We start from the raw sequence: 14,730 nt of genomic DNA on the forward strand, positions 1-14,730 counted from the left end.
TTGACTAAATGCCATTCAGTTTTTGCCAGCAGCCCACTGGAAATTAAGATATACCTTTGTACACTTATAGCCGGCTCTTCATAACAGAAGCAAATCAAAACCTTTTATGGTGAATGCCTTCTGTTAAAAGAACTATTTGTGAAAACAGACATCCAAAAGAAGTGCACCTTTCATTGACTAGTCAGATGGCTGCCTCAAGGTTGTCATTTTTCCCAACAGAGAAACTTGGGAAAGCAAGATCTTTTCTGTTAGTAATTCTGGTCAGACTACCCTTTTGTCACCTCTTCTATTATACTAATCGTAAAAGGAGCCAAAACTGGTGTGCCTTAAAGCCTTATTAGTTTATTTTGCATTTCCTATGCTGTGTTCTCCAAAGTCAGCAAAGTTTTTGTGAAAAGTACTGGTCAGAATTTGGAGATACGTAACATTATTCAAAGCCTTCAAGAAAAAGGTATATTCCTCCTACATGCTTAGGTAGAATGAAAATCATTAAGGCTAAAACAGAGTTCTGTACAGACCCCAGACTCAATACAAAGAAAGAGTGAATAATCTTTGTTTTTCTCTGTAAGCCACATCCAGCCCTGACCCCCAGTTACACAGCGAAAAATGTTCTCTTCCCTTCTCCCTCCCTGTTCTGCCTCCAAATACTTCATCTGCTTTGTAGCCGAAGAGCCAGGGCATGCTTTGCATCATCTTCTAAAATCAAGCAAAAAGCACCCCCTGGAAAATTTAAAGCTTTCTACGTGCCACCCTGAAAGTTCAGAATAACTTGCAAGGTTAGAGATGTGGTAAATTGTGTCTCTGCCTCAGATTTAACTAGACACCCCTTGACCTAGCCCTCTTGCTAGTTTTTGTCATACATAGTCTCAGTGGAGGGCTTGGACTAGACTCCTGTAGCATGTATTAAGGCAGGTGCCTGCAATCCAGTACCTAACAGTGGAGTTTTACTGTTGGTTGAAAGTAGCACTGCAGCCAAGTAAGCAGACCTGCCATTCCCCAAAGAAATCCTACATCCACCTGCCCATCCTTTCCTCCCTTTTTCACTTGTGCCAGCACAGGCCTTTTTTTTTTTTTTTTTTTTTTTTTCCCAGTTACTTTCTGAACTGGGCTAAAGAACTCACACAGTTCATTTTAATCCCAGTTGTTCCCCCAGACAGGCATTTGTGCTGGGAGGGGGGAGGGAGGGAGCGCTGCTGGGGCCACATCCAGAAGCCCCGCAGCAGTACCAGGAGGGGCTCAGCCTCTTTTGGCAGCAGTGCCAGCCCCTGTCTTTCAAGTATTCATGGGACCAGCAGCGTGGAGTACAGAGTTTCCCTTATTTGTCACTTCTCTGGGGAAATTATTAAATCAGTCTCTTGGTGTAGAAATAAATAATGAGCTAATCCAGAGTTGAGGTGCTATTGGATTGTTTCAGACCTGGCTCGTCTCTTAAGCTCCTAACTTTTCTGCATGCAGATGTTATCCAATTAGTTCAGAGGCAGAAGCAGAGTTTCTAGACTTGATTTTTTCTTTCCAGGCCAAATGCCTGGAAGCTAGGGAGGGAAATGGATGGTACTCAAATAATAACCACCTTCCCCGAGTTTGAGCAAAGCAGTTAAGAGCCATCTTTTATTTCAGTGTTTTCAACTATTCTGCCAAGCTGTACAAAAGGTGTTTGAGGAGGAGAGGGTATTGGGTTTTTTTCTTCATTCCTTGATATGCCCAGGTTTTTTTCTCAACTACTAAACAAAGAAAGTGAACAGAGAAGACAACATTTTGGTTTGTAGTTCTGTGATTTAAAATGTCTGTTCCTAAAATCTTTCACAACAGCCTCTTCTGATTTGTAATGATTCTTTTTTTTTTTCCTTCTCTCCCTGCTCTGAACTCTCCACCCAATATGAAGTCTCAGTCTTATGAGATCAGAAGTCTACTTGCTAATTGGGATTTAGAGCAGTGTAATCCAGTTGCTACCTTTTAAGGAAAATGTATTTGGTTATTCCTTAATAGAAATTTTATTTTCTTAGCTACTTTTCATGTAACAATGACCAGTAAAAGTAATTTGACCAAAGAAGTCATTTGCCCTTCCTTTCCTGCAGATGCCTACAGCATCCTTCAGGAGAGGTGCTGGTGCAAAGAGCTGCTGCTTCTGCAGCTGAGGCAGGTTTCCACAATCAATAATGTAGGGCTCCAAGTCATCTGGGTATAGCTGTAAAGTTACTCATCCAGCAGTAATTTCACAGATGCTTCTCTCGTGGAAAATTCAGCCATGTACTTGAGGGGGAATGGGAGTTTAAAGCAGTTCAAATTCAGTCTTGTTTCACTGGTATGGGCACCTGGGCACTGAAACATGTGTCCTTCTCTGTTTGCTGTACAATTACCGCTCCCAAACCTGAACATCAGCAGAAGCATAGCTCTTCCATTTTCTAGGATTTTACCAACTAAACCTTTTAACATCATTGTTAGTCTGTGCTCTGTGAGTTGTTCTTTCAAAGATTTTGCCTCAAGGAAAAATAAGGAGTAGCTGTCATCTGAAATTTACTCAGGGTTGGCAAAATGATGGCATTTGTCACTTCTGCTCTCCATCTTCTTCAGACTGACCCTAGCGTGTGTCAAACTGGATATTGCATTGACTTACTTCTTCTCTCTCTTTGTTCTTCTAGAGAATGCCAGGTAATTAATATAGTCAAAAATGTAGTGGGGCACAACCTCTTTTTTTTTCTTTGTGTAGCTTTCAAACAAGGAGGCTGTCGAGAGCCTTACGTGCATCATATTTCAAAAACAGTTTCTTAAAGCAAAATCACTGAAAGATACTGGGTTGACAAATTTTTTTAGGGCTGGATCTAAAATAATTGGCACACTCGCTGTACGCTGCTGAGCATTTCATGTTGTTGACCTCGTCTCCCTGAAATATGAATAGCTGTCGTGTCAGTGATGTGTCTGAGCAGTCTGAGGGAGACTTGCAATTATTTTAATATTTTGCATAATACCATTGGAATTTAATAATTAGTTGTGAAGGTTCAAATCCAATTACCTCCTTCCCTAAAACAGGAATAATGGTGGAATTTCTGTGATAAATGCTAGCAGAGTGAGAAAGAAGTGTAACATAATTTGTGGTGTTCCAGTCACTAATTTTTTTCTTTCAATTTTTCTCTTATTTTACAGGGCATGTTTTCAAGGCATTTTTGAGGAAATGTGGTGAATGTAAACTTGCTCTATTTGGGGGGGAAATTCTGGTAAGTACTGCTGTCTTGATCAATTTTAGTCTTCAATGAGAATTTCAGAAAGATTGTTTTAGCTTTTTTCAGTTTTATTTTTTTAGCTGGCAGGAAATACAGAGACATAGTTGATTATATGTGTTTTTCTTCCTCTGGTATGGAGACTCACAGCATGAGAAGCATTGACAGAAAACAGCATGCTAGGCCTCAGGGCCAGGAATGCAGTTTCATTTGCTCCCGTGGCATCTGCTTACTGTGTTTGTAGCTGTGATATTCTGCTGAAGAGCTAAAACCTAGAGTAGAAGCAATACAAAGACCTAATTTAAAACCAGGGGGAACAAAAAAGCATGTTAGTGGTAAAAAAATCAGGAGCAAAAGTAATTTAGAGGTAGCACATACCTCCCAAAGTGGTGGGGGTGTGCAGTCACTCTGAAATCTTTCCATCCATTCCCAGAACATCTGACTGGCACAATTGCCCCATGGAGCTAGGATGATTTGCTTATGCCTGAGAAATGAGGAGATAGTTAATGCTCCTGTATGCTATACCAGTTTTCCTGTTCCTCCTTGCCATCCCACATGACAAGATTTGCTGCTTCTCTGGCTGTTCTGTATGCAACACTTCCAGAGGTACCAGCTTTCTGCAGATTTCTGGTCCTACAGGCACTGTGAGAATAAGGCATGTCATGTGTGGTATATCTGTGCTGCTGAGCTGCGCTGCTGCAAGGAGAAGGAGGCAGAGAAGAATGTGAGGTAATTAGTGACATGCCCCAACTGGAGGGAAGTTATCCTGAGAAAACTCTTCCAACCTGCAAAAAAGCAGCAGATCTGGAGCAGTTTGTAGGCTCATCTTGCTTTTCCCTCTAGGTAACTGTCAATATACACAGTTCTGGCTGGTGCCAATCCATCACCATCACCCTTGGGGAAAAAAATGCCAGCAGAAGATTGTGTCCCTTCTTTCCTTTGGCCAAGGAGGGCATTGGACTGGTATTTTTTTCTTCAGCCAGCATGTGCAGATTGCAGATGAAAACTGGCTTATTCTCCACTGGCAGAAGACTTCAGAGTTGGATAGCCTGCAGGGTAGAAAGCTGAAAATCAAAGGCTGGCTCTGTGAGAACACTTGTTCTTTTCTGCCATTTAAAAAAAAAAAACAGATGTTGTTACATCATACAGAAAGATCTAGATTAGCTAGCAGATGTTTAAAAGTAGATTGTTTAGCCTTCTGCAGAATGTATAGTCTTAAAGATAAGATAAACAAGATCAGAATTTTACAAATAAGTTGGCCAAACACCCAAAAAGTCCTGTACAATGGTAGCTGGGTAAATCCTACTATAGCCATTCTTTAACTAATTTTCTCTCTACAGTTTGACTTTCCTGACAATTGGGTGTGTTGTAAGCTTGCACCTCTATCTATATACTGAGAAATATGAACAACAATTGTTTAACTAGAATTTAGTTGTAGGACCAAAGATGAGCCAGAGACTGGCTGCATGAGCTCATTAGTCCCTGAGATTTTGTGCTGACTTCTGTTACTGCAAAAAAGAATAGGATCTATATCTAGTTTTCTTTTCAGTGGCAGTAGCCATTCTTTGATCCTAAAAGTTGTCCAGTGTCCTTACAGATTGGCTGATCTTTGTGTAGGGTGTGACAAAGCTATGATGCTCACAGGTCAAAGAGTCAAGTCATAATTCAGAAATAGTGATGTCATGTAACACCAAGGAAAAAATGTTTATCAGCAGACCTGATAGCCAGGTTCTTGTGTTTTAATTTCCCTTCAAAGATGCGTTAGCTGAGACCAGCCTAGTTTCCATGGCTGGCCTTAATAAAAGAGCATAGTTCAAGAGCAGCAAGGGGAAAGAGACAGAGGCATGTTTCTTAGAATCATAGAATAATTTTGTTTGGAAGAAACTGTCAGATGTCATCCTGTCCAAACTCCCACTTAAAACAGGTCCTATTAGATTTGGTTGCTCAGGGCCTTGATTTTCAAAATTCAACTGAATACCAAGGCTGGAAACTCTACAGCCTCTCTGGGCACCTGTTCCCATGTCTGACCATCCTCAGAGTGAAAAAGTCCTTCCTTGTTGCTTCTTGTTGCTCACTGTCGATCAGTGCAGACTTTGCTTCTTTGCCTATGAGAGAAGAGTCTTGGAGAAGACCCCAAAATCAGGGAAGCTGCTGCTAAACTTGTTTGGCCGGGGGAACGCAATCTGGTTCACAGAGCTTCTATTCGGGTGATATTTCTCAACCTATAGTTCACATTCAGACTTGGAGAGCATGGCTGCTTGACTTGATTGAATCTCAAACTTGGGAGAAGGTTAGCTTAGAAACTGATGCTTTTGAAAACTACCTGCTTTCCTGACTCGCTTAGAGATATAAGCCAATGAGACACTTCTCACTGCTGGATTGTAAACATACTGGAATTTCTCCAGCCAGTCTGAGCTGGGTTTGTACCACTCCATGCTCCAGGATTTGCCCTAAAATTTAATATTGTTTTCCTGGAACCATTGTAATATGTAAACAGACTCTGTAAATTTTGCTTGTTTTCACAGCTGTTCCTTCTCTACTTCCCACTTCAAACTGTTTGCAAAATCTTATTTTGAGGTAGAAAAATCAGGAACCTTGAGTTTCTCATCTGTAAGGATCTCTGAAATATCTCTGACCCCACTGTAGGTTTGTCTGTGGCATTCCAGATTCCCAGAGTTTTAAAATAATTACAAAAAGCAAAAGACAGAGAAACAGCTTTTGTCCCTAACTCACTGAATCCAAGAAGGACTGGACATCAAGAGAACATTTTTAATTTATCTTGACGTAACAGCTGAGCTCAGAGGCTCAGCAGTTATTTGTTCATCTTGTATCAATGTCCTAGAAAAGGTCATGCAGCCTCCAGATCAAAAAATCATAGTGCTTTTAGGAGCTGATTAGAGAAATATACTTGAATGCTGGGAGGGAAATCTTGGCTGTTTAAAACTCCCTCAGCTAAGCTGATGATATCTTTCTGAGCAGTGTGAGAAGAAACCTCTTTTGATGAGATTTTTGTAAAGCAGCCTTGTGGATGTCAGAGCAGATGCTTGCATGGCACTACAGGTTTGACCTGTCTTGCATTGAGCACAGCATTCAGCAGGTGGTCATGGAACAGCCATCCCTCCATATCAAATATTTACACCACTGCAAGGAGTCCCAAGAAGCATGGCTGTTGCAGGACAGAAAACCTTGGATTGATCTGTGTTTTGTTGTTTGTTTTTTTTTCTCTAGACAGACTGCTCTTTGCCTGTCCAGACTCCCCTTGAAACTCTTGCCTTTCATAGGAGTTTTTTATATTTCTAAACATGACTTATGCTGTATGTATGGTGTCCTGTTCCTGTCCATCTAGACCCTGTAGTTGGTTACAGCCATCAAGATCAGAGGAGGATCAAGCTGTGAAGTGAATAGAGGGGCTGCTGTATCATAAACCTGACCTGCATCTTCCTGCACCAGGTGTGCCACTGTGTGCTTATCCTTTTCCTATAGATTTCCTCTTCCCAGGAAAGCTGTGAATGCTTCAAACACAGACCTTGAAGCTGAACATATACCTCAGGGCCTGGAAGTCTACTGCTCTTTTCATTCTCAATTTAAGCAGGGGTACCTCCCCAAGTCTGGGGCTTTTTGTTGTTTCAACTGAAATCTGAGATGCTGTGCTCCTGTCTGCACACTTCTCTGTAGAGCAGAAGCAACTGCATATTTTAAACAATGGTTTCAGTTATTCCTAATTGCTCAGCTATATTGTGGAATATTTGGATTTCAGCTGCTAAGCCACTTGTCTGGTGTTTTGGTTTGAGTTTTTTTCCCATTAAAGACAGTCACATTTTTATTCTCACTTTATTTTAAAAGAATAAAAATTTAGCAGGCAGTGCCTGCTTTGATTTTTAGAAATTACATAAAAACAGAATTTCAGTATCTTTATGCACGTTAAATTAGTTTGCCTTTAGAAGTAGTGTGATGCCCTGTGCATTCCTGGGTGTCTGATTTGTATGACACAACTATTTACATCCTTGATGTCTACCAAAAATGCTATTGAATTTCTTTTGGAGATTCTTCTCATGTCAGGTTTCTGACATAAAGTATTATAGACGAATTATGCCTTATCTGCAAAGAGCTTGGGATATGTGGTCTCACTGCAAAAATAACCCACTATAACTTTTACTTTATTACCTGTATTCTGTCATGCCCACAAGAGACTTAGCCAGAATCATTCTGTAATTAAGGCTGACCTAGTGAATTTTGGTCCTATTTTTAGTAGGTTTTCATTTTCCAGAGTCATTAATTTGGGCAGTGATGCACCTTATAATGTGCTTCTGTTGTGTATCTTCATTATGTCTTGCTATGGGCTGAAGATTATCATGTATCTTTAGGAAAGAAAGTGTGTGAAAATGCTTGAGCATTTTAAAATATCCTGGGGTTTACCAAGATTTGCTATGCTGTGCTTGTAATTCCTTCAATTTTAGTCTGTTTCTTTTCGTCCACTCTAGTCTGCGCGAAAGATGTGCTTGTTGGTGCTGCTGGGTGTGGTAAATGTTAAATCTGGTCCATAAGATTTCCAAGGAATGTGGCTTGGCCCCTTCCCAGAACTGCATGTCTTCAGTCCCGATCAGGTTGGATTTAGTCTACTCTTTTAAGAGACATGAAGCATTGTTATACTTGTGTTCAGTTTATTAGATCAGATAACCCTACACAGGGAGGTTATGTTCCAGTCTCCTGCAGAAGAGATCTTTGTGTCTCAGTCTCTGTCGTTTTCCCAAATGTTTTCCTACATCTTACTGGTAATCCATTTAGTATAGCTTTTCTTTTTTCTTTTTCTTTTTTTTTCCGTGAGTTTGAGGTGATCCATTTGTTGGAATTGCTCAGCAAAAGAGAGCTGGACTGTGGGACATTCATCTGGGAACAAACAGGGAAGGGACGGTTAAGACATCAGATAGAGCAGAGCACTATAAGTAGCTGTAGTTTCCAGCTTTCGTAGCTGACTCAATGGCAGAGGCGTCTGGGAACAAACAGGGAAGGGACAGTTAAGACAGCAGATAGAGCAGAGCACTACAAGTAGCTGTAGCTTCCAGCTTTCGTAGCTGACTCAATGGCAGAGATGTTTGCAGTGGATCATGATGTTACAGGAGCTTGGAGTTCCATGCTAGGATTTTGCAAGTGCTAAATTAGTTGGGTTTTTTAAATGTAGATAACAAACTCTCCAAGTGCTCTGTTGAAAAAAAAAAAAAAAGCATTACATTTAAAAATTCAGATACTGGTTTAGGGATTTATATCAATGTTGATTTTTGTGTGCTTTGGGGTATTTTTGTCACTGTGGAGTTGATACAAAAACTCCCATTCTATCACACTGGCGTGTTCTCATACCTTCTGTTCCTCTTCCTCCCCTCTAGAGAACTGAATAAAAACATGTATGTGATACACTGTCATACACAGAGGCCACTACCATCCAACCTGTTATGAGTTCAGATTTAGATGCGGAACAGCCTTGCACCTGGTTTCACATCCAGCTCTGGTCTTTTATTATTAAAGTGTAAGTGCAGCTTGGAGGAGGCAGGTCCCACCCAGCTGGTAGCGGGATCCTGAGGCATTGTAGGTGGGATCCCCAGGGAATTTAGTTGCTAGGAAGCATCACCTCCTTAGTGAACTCATACAAATGGAGATTTTTATTTTTATTTTTTCAGAGGTTAGTAATTTAGTCCTGTTTCAGAGTTTTCTGCAGAGATCAAAATACAAAGATTGTGCCTTGACACCTTACAAGTTTATGGTCCAAATCACAAAATCTCTCGAACTGTTCAAGGGGTAACCAGAAGCTTTTAACATGAACAAATCACTCCAGTTTCCCATGTCTTGTTTCAGAATTAGCTTGAAAACTTCTGGTTGAAGTCATGCCAAAAATCCAAAACAGCAACAAAGCAAGGAAAAAAATATCTCCCAGCAAACATCCAGCATGGAGAATATTGCCAAACTTGGGACTGTTTGTGCCAAGTCTATAATCAGGCAGCAACAGGGTCTTAGTAGGTAACGCTGTCAGCCCACAGCTAATGAGCCCCAGAGTGCAGGGAGTGAGGAGCACCACAGAGAGAGGCAGGGCTCTTACCCGGTGCCTGGTTTGCCTGATGTGCTGTGTCTAAGACACGGATCATACCCAAGAATAAAAGGAATAGAGAGCATGATTTCTGGGCATCAGATAAGGCTGTTTCTGTGGATAAGACTCCTACTAAATGAAGAGGTGTTGTAGTGCTAAATACATCTATAGGTAGAGTTTAAGGTGCGAGGGCAGTAGATTTTCCTGACCTGAGAGTGCTGCATTTTGTAGTACAGCCATGGTGCTGCTTTACTTCTAGAGAGTTTCTCTTATGAGATACAGGAGGAGGGGGGCGGTTAATGCAATTCTCTCGACATTAATTCTGCCTCATCAATACTTCATGGATTTAATAGATTTTAGAGCTACAGTCATTTGGGAGATTATTTTATCAACCAAGAACAGTGGAGGTTGCTAAAACTAAATGGAGGACAGAATGCATGTCTGTGTGATATAGGATGCTGCAGTATCGAGAAGATTTATTTATTATGGGATTTGTTTTAGGGGATTTCTCTGTACCTTTTGCAAAACTTTATGTTGGGCATTAAGTACTTTGCATATAGACAAGTTATCTCTTCAATAAGAGTTTGGTATGGATCTCTAGGTACAGGAATCTGTTTCTACCTCATAGCATAAGCGCACTGCTCTAGTTTTTCATCTCTCATTACGTCTTCCTCTCACTTATATGCTCATCTGGCACGAACATAATGAAACTGCATATAAAGGAGCATGAAGAAGAGGAGAGATCTCATTGCAGATTACCAAAGCTGAATATTTTTGGACATTGAGCTATTTATATTAATAAGTTTGCTAAGCTCAAAGAGAAAAGAAATCCTGGGAAGCAATCCAGAAAAAACAAGAAGAGAAACTAAAGAAGATAGTGTGAAGATCATGCATTAGTGCATGTTTTGAGAATGCCTGCGGTGCTGTGTCACAATACCCATTTCAAAATAAAAATGAAGATGGGTGGATCTTGAAGGCCAGTGATCAGTGGTGTAGGAGATACCTGCTTGACGTGTCACTCTCCATCAGCTGAGGTGAAAAGCTCTGTTGGGGAGTGCTCTGCGTTGTCCTGCAGCAGTCCTGCTAACAATGGTGAACAGCATTCATGGGCTCCAAGGGGTCCCACACAGCCTCCACTGGTCTGGGAGGATCAGCATTTCCCAAGGCAGGAAAATCACTGATGGTTATTTTTAGAAAATATCCAGTGAGCTTAAATTCATGAGAAATTTGTGTTCATGCTGGAGGTATCACGCTGAAAACCTTAGAGCTAACAGAGGTTTTTACAGCCTCTGTTGTAGAAATTACAGAAATGTAGAAATGTATATTAGAAAATAGTGTTTTTTCCGTGTGACCTTTATACCTGTTCTCCGCCCACCTATAGGAATATATCTAATTTAGCAAGTTATATTGCTCCTATTGTTTTTAAGGAAGAGAAAATAATAAAAGATCCAACTGTGTAAATGTCATTCCTGCCCAGCCCATTTAGTATTACAAGACAGGGAGAAGTCTGCTTTGAAATTTTCCACCTGGCAAAAGCTTGAAAAGCCTTGAAGGTTGTTTGTGTTCTTGAACATGTCATGCAACAGCAGTAGGGAGAAATACAAAATCTACTAGCTCAGCCTGCTAGGGTTTGGAATGCTGTGCTGAGTGCTGAGAATCCTACCTTTCTAGTCTTACAAGGTGGTATCTAATCCTGTAACAACCTTTCAGACTGTATTGATTTACTGACTGAAAAACAAAAAAATGTTACTCTTTTTCTTTAATCAAACTGCATTTCTTACCTTTGTGCAAAAATCATAATAACTGAAGCAAGTGACTGAACAGGTAGAAGGATTAAAATAGAAATAGCATGAGATTTTTTAGATTCTTTTAAAAATTATTATTTAAAAATATGCGTGGATCTTAGATGTGATCTGAAATGTTAACTGCTTTGGTCCCTGGTTAACAGACCTTCCCATTCATGCAGTTAAGATGCTAGTTAGAAAGAAGATTCCATGGAAAGAAATTTCAACTGCACACTTGGAAACAGGATTTCAGGTCATTTCTTGTCTTCTTTTGCTGCTTATCAAAAGCTAAAAATTGGTCTTTTTTTCAGTGGGAACTTACACCAAATGATCATACAGTGTGCTTAAGGCTAGTGGTTGCATCGGTGCACCAGCATCCATTGCTAGGATGGGTGCGAGTCTGGTTAGCTGTAATTGGACTGGATCATCAGTTTTGGAAAGTCCTCGTTTTGCTATGGTATTTGTTGGTTGTGCATAACACTTAGGAGGTTTTGTCCATTTTACCTCTTCTGCTAATTCTGCAATATTAGGGTGTTAGCATCTCTCTGCATGTCATTCACTATCAACCATAATCGCCTTTTCCCTCCATTTCTTTCCATTTACACCCTTTGATGAGAAATATTTAGGCCACTACATGTCTTTATTCTTGTAAGAAAGAGGCGGATGGAAGATCCATTACATGAAATTTTGTTCTATCTATAGAGCAGGTTATGTCCAAATACATCTGTAGACATATAGAAAATACAGAGACTGACAGCTGATAGATGCTGTAGACCTCTCATTGTTTTCTACCATGGTTATTATGCCAAATGTGTCAAAACACTGAGAAACAAATTTGTGTATGAGTGAAGTGGCACATTTTTGGGCTGGGAAGACTATGCAACACCCACAGTCCTATTTTTAAGATATCCTTTATGACCATTTTGGTATCTGCTAAATGCCTTTGCAGGAGCCCAAGATCATTCTGTTTGCTTTTGAAAATGTTTTGCTCTGGAGTTTTGCTGTCTGACTGACTGTAATTACACAGGCAGGCTTAGGTTGAGTCTAACCACCAGCTTTCCTGTATACCGTTAGATGTTGGGGGATTAGCACACACAGTTGTAAATGACAGCATGTATCTTCATTTTCTTTTTTGGATTAGACTGTTTATAAGCCAAGTGTTTCAGATGAGAGAGAGAGCACACTATTCAAAGCTGACAAAGCAGAAGGAAAGCTTGTGTTGAATTAAGGGGTTGCTTGCAGCAGCCTTTTGCTCACCCGAAGGAAGTAGGAACACGCCGAAGACGCGAGCTGCATTGCTAGTGTAAAACAGAATTCTTGCGTGTTGATGCTGAAGTAGTCATTTCTGTGTTAGTGCAGCATGTGCCTTCCACGTGTGTGTCATCTTCTGCGCGTGGTGTAGATGTTATCCAGAAACAATTATTTTCAGAAACTTGTCTGGTCATGCCTGTGGAATATGCCATTGACTATTATCAATGACGGTGAATCTTGCACGTGACAGTGGCTCCTGTTTTGCTCTGAGAAGTTTCATGTTGCTTATGCTCAGTATAGGATGTAGCACCCTTCATCTAATATCTCTTGCAGCAGTGCGCAAAAGGACTATGTGTTGCATAGCATGCAGAAAGGAGCCCACCTTGAAGACATTTCAGAAGGTGGATGTTGGGCAGAGCTCTGAGAAAGGAGATCCGTTTCCAGGTAGAGAGACCAAAGCACTCGAGCTTCTGGCTGTGCACAGCTGGGGGTCTTTGGGAAGAGCTCACAGTCAAATTGGTTTTGTTACTTCGCTTTTCCCATTCAGTTTAGGTCCCTAAACTTGCATCTGCTTTTACCCATGCTTTTATGCATGTGTGATTCGGGTGAATGTATGCGAGACCCGAGTTTTCATTTTTGTGGGAAACACAGACCTGTTACTCTGGTGTTTCAAGACCCCTTTTTACAGCACTTCTGCTTTTCCAGAAATCAAAAGAAAATTATGTTTTTCCTTTGAGGCTTATATTTGAGACATCATCAAAAGTCACATGTATTGCAGGGCACTTCTAATTGCTGCCTTAAATATTTCCCTAGTTGTACTTTCTGATTAAAGAAATAAAAAATTCCTGAGCTGTGACTTTTAACCACCCCTTCTCTAACAAAATTCTTCCTAAATACTATGAGACCCATACCATTCCAGGCCACCATCCTGCTTCAACAGGAGCTGTAAGAGTGCTGCTTTGTAGAAAGAATTTTTGTGTTAAATTATTGCTGCTGTTTCTCTTCCACTATAACCAGCAATTCTCACGTTATTTTTTTCCCAGGGTATTTCTCCTCTTTTTGAAGCTACCCATGAATATAGTCAATTTCTTGCTATCTTCTTTTTCCTTTGGATCTCTTATGTCTGGGATAAATTCCAGGAGCTTTAAGGTTTAGCTCTAGGTTGTTCTGAGTTGGAGATACTTCTACTTGTCACCCAGACAAGAACTTTCCTCATTTAAAACAAGAGAAGGGGGGGGAGAATATTATACATTTTTAATATATTTTTATATATACATATGTATATATATATAAAAAAACCCCAAAATTTCTATTCCATGGTGGAGGAGGAAGACACCCTAGGCACAGCTGGCAATTAGTTGTATAGTTTCTTCAGATTGATAAGCAGCTCTGGTGAAAATCTGTTCTTTGACATATAGTTCTCTAATGATACTGGACAGGGAGAGCAACAAATTTAATATACTCTGCAAGTCAGGGTTGGTTGAAGCACCAGAAAACTGAAAATCTGAGAGAAATACCCCTGGAGCTTGCCTTGTCTGCTCACAACTTGCCCTTTCTTGTATTTAACCAGTTTGAACCCAAGTCATCTGTCCTAGGCTCAGCTATGTCAGTGGAGTGGTGGAGTGTGAAGGGAGGGAGTTTTTTTCCTATCCCCACCCCCCCACACCCCCATTTTTTGTTTGTTTTTTTTTTACCCCGAACACATAAGCTAAATAGCAGGCAGTATGCAAGTTGAGATCCTGGCAGTCCACACAATGTGTAACAGCACCAGCAGAAATCTGTTCTTGGTTCATTTGGCAAGACATAAACTAGTAAATGACTCACCAAAGGTACTTCTGTGGTTATTCATCAGGTAATGCTGTACATTTACTGTGTTAACAAGCTTGACTGTAGCTTTACATTTCCAACAGTCTCACTTTCTGTAATTTACCAAAGTAATTTCTTCTGATGTTGTGTACTGTTTTCCTTCGAGGATCTGGAAACATCTAAGCCATTCCAATCCATTTGTTAAATTTTATAGATATTTGTCATCTTATGATTAAATAAAAGCTTGAAAAATAGGATTCTTCAATGGAGCCCAGTTAAATCTTTTGTAAAGGCTGTTAAAGTATCAGATACAGCTTGCAAATAGCAGAGACTGACACTGCAGATTATTTAAATCTGTATGGCATCATCAATGGATAATTTAAAAACTTCACTTATTATGTAAATGTATTCAGTAACCAGTAGAAGGCTTATATATGTGAGGAATCGTACTTTTGTGCTCTGTAAGTCATCTCACCTGCATTATGTTTGCTCTGGGTGGAAAACAGTGTCTGACTCTGGAAGCCTCACTGGGGAGCTCATGCTCAAATCACCGCAGCTGCGGTTTAAAGGAGCAGCCTCATGAAGCTCCTTGAACCTC

The 14,730-nt window shown here is 40.4% G+C and overlaps 1 protein-coding gene across 1 annotated transcript in view; it reads left to right on the top strand.

Moving 5' to 3' along the window:
* The first annotated feature begins 3,141 nt into the window (after positions 1–3,141).
* LOC104529146 (tyrosine-protein kinase Fyn) overlaps positions 3,142–14,730 on the top strand; it is a 79,107-nt gene continuing 67,518 nt past the window's right edge. The window contains exon 1 of the mRNA XM_010173358.2: positions 3,142–3,212. The gene's annotated coding sequence lies outside the window, so the exon portion shown is untranslated. The remainder of the gene's footprint in view (positions 3,213–14,730) is intronic.

This window comes from Antrostomus carolinensis, unplaced genomic scaffold (genome assembly GCF_000700745.2).
Source record: "Antrostomus carolinensis isolate BGI_N321 unplaced genomic scaffold, ASM70074v2 scaffold2308, whole genome shotgun sequence".
Classification (NCBI taxonomy): domain Eukaryota; kingdom Metazoa; phylum Chordata; class Aves; order Caprimulgiformes; family Caprimulgidae; genus Antrostomus; species Antrostomus carolinensis.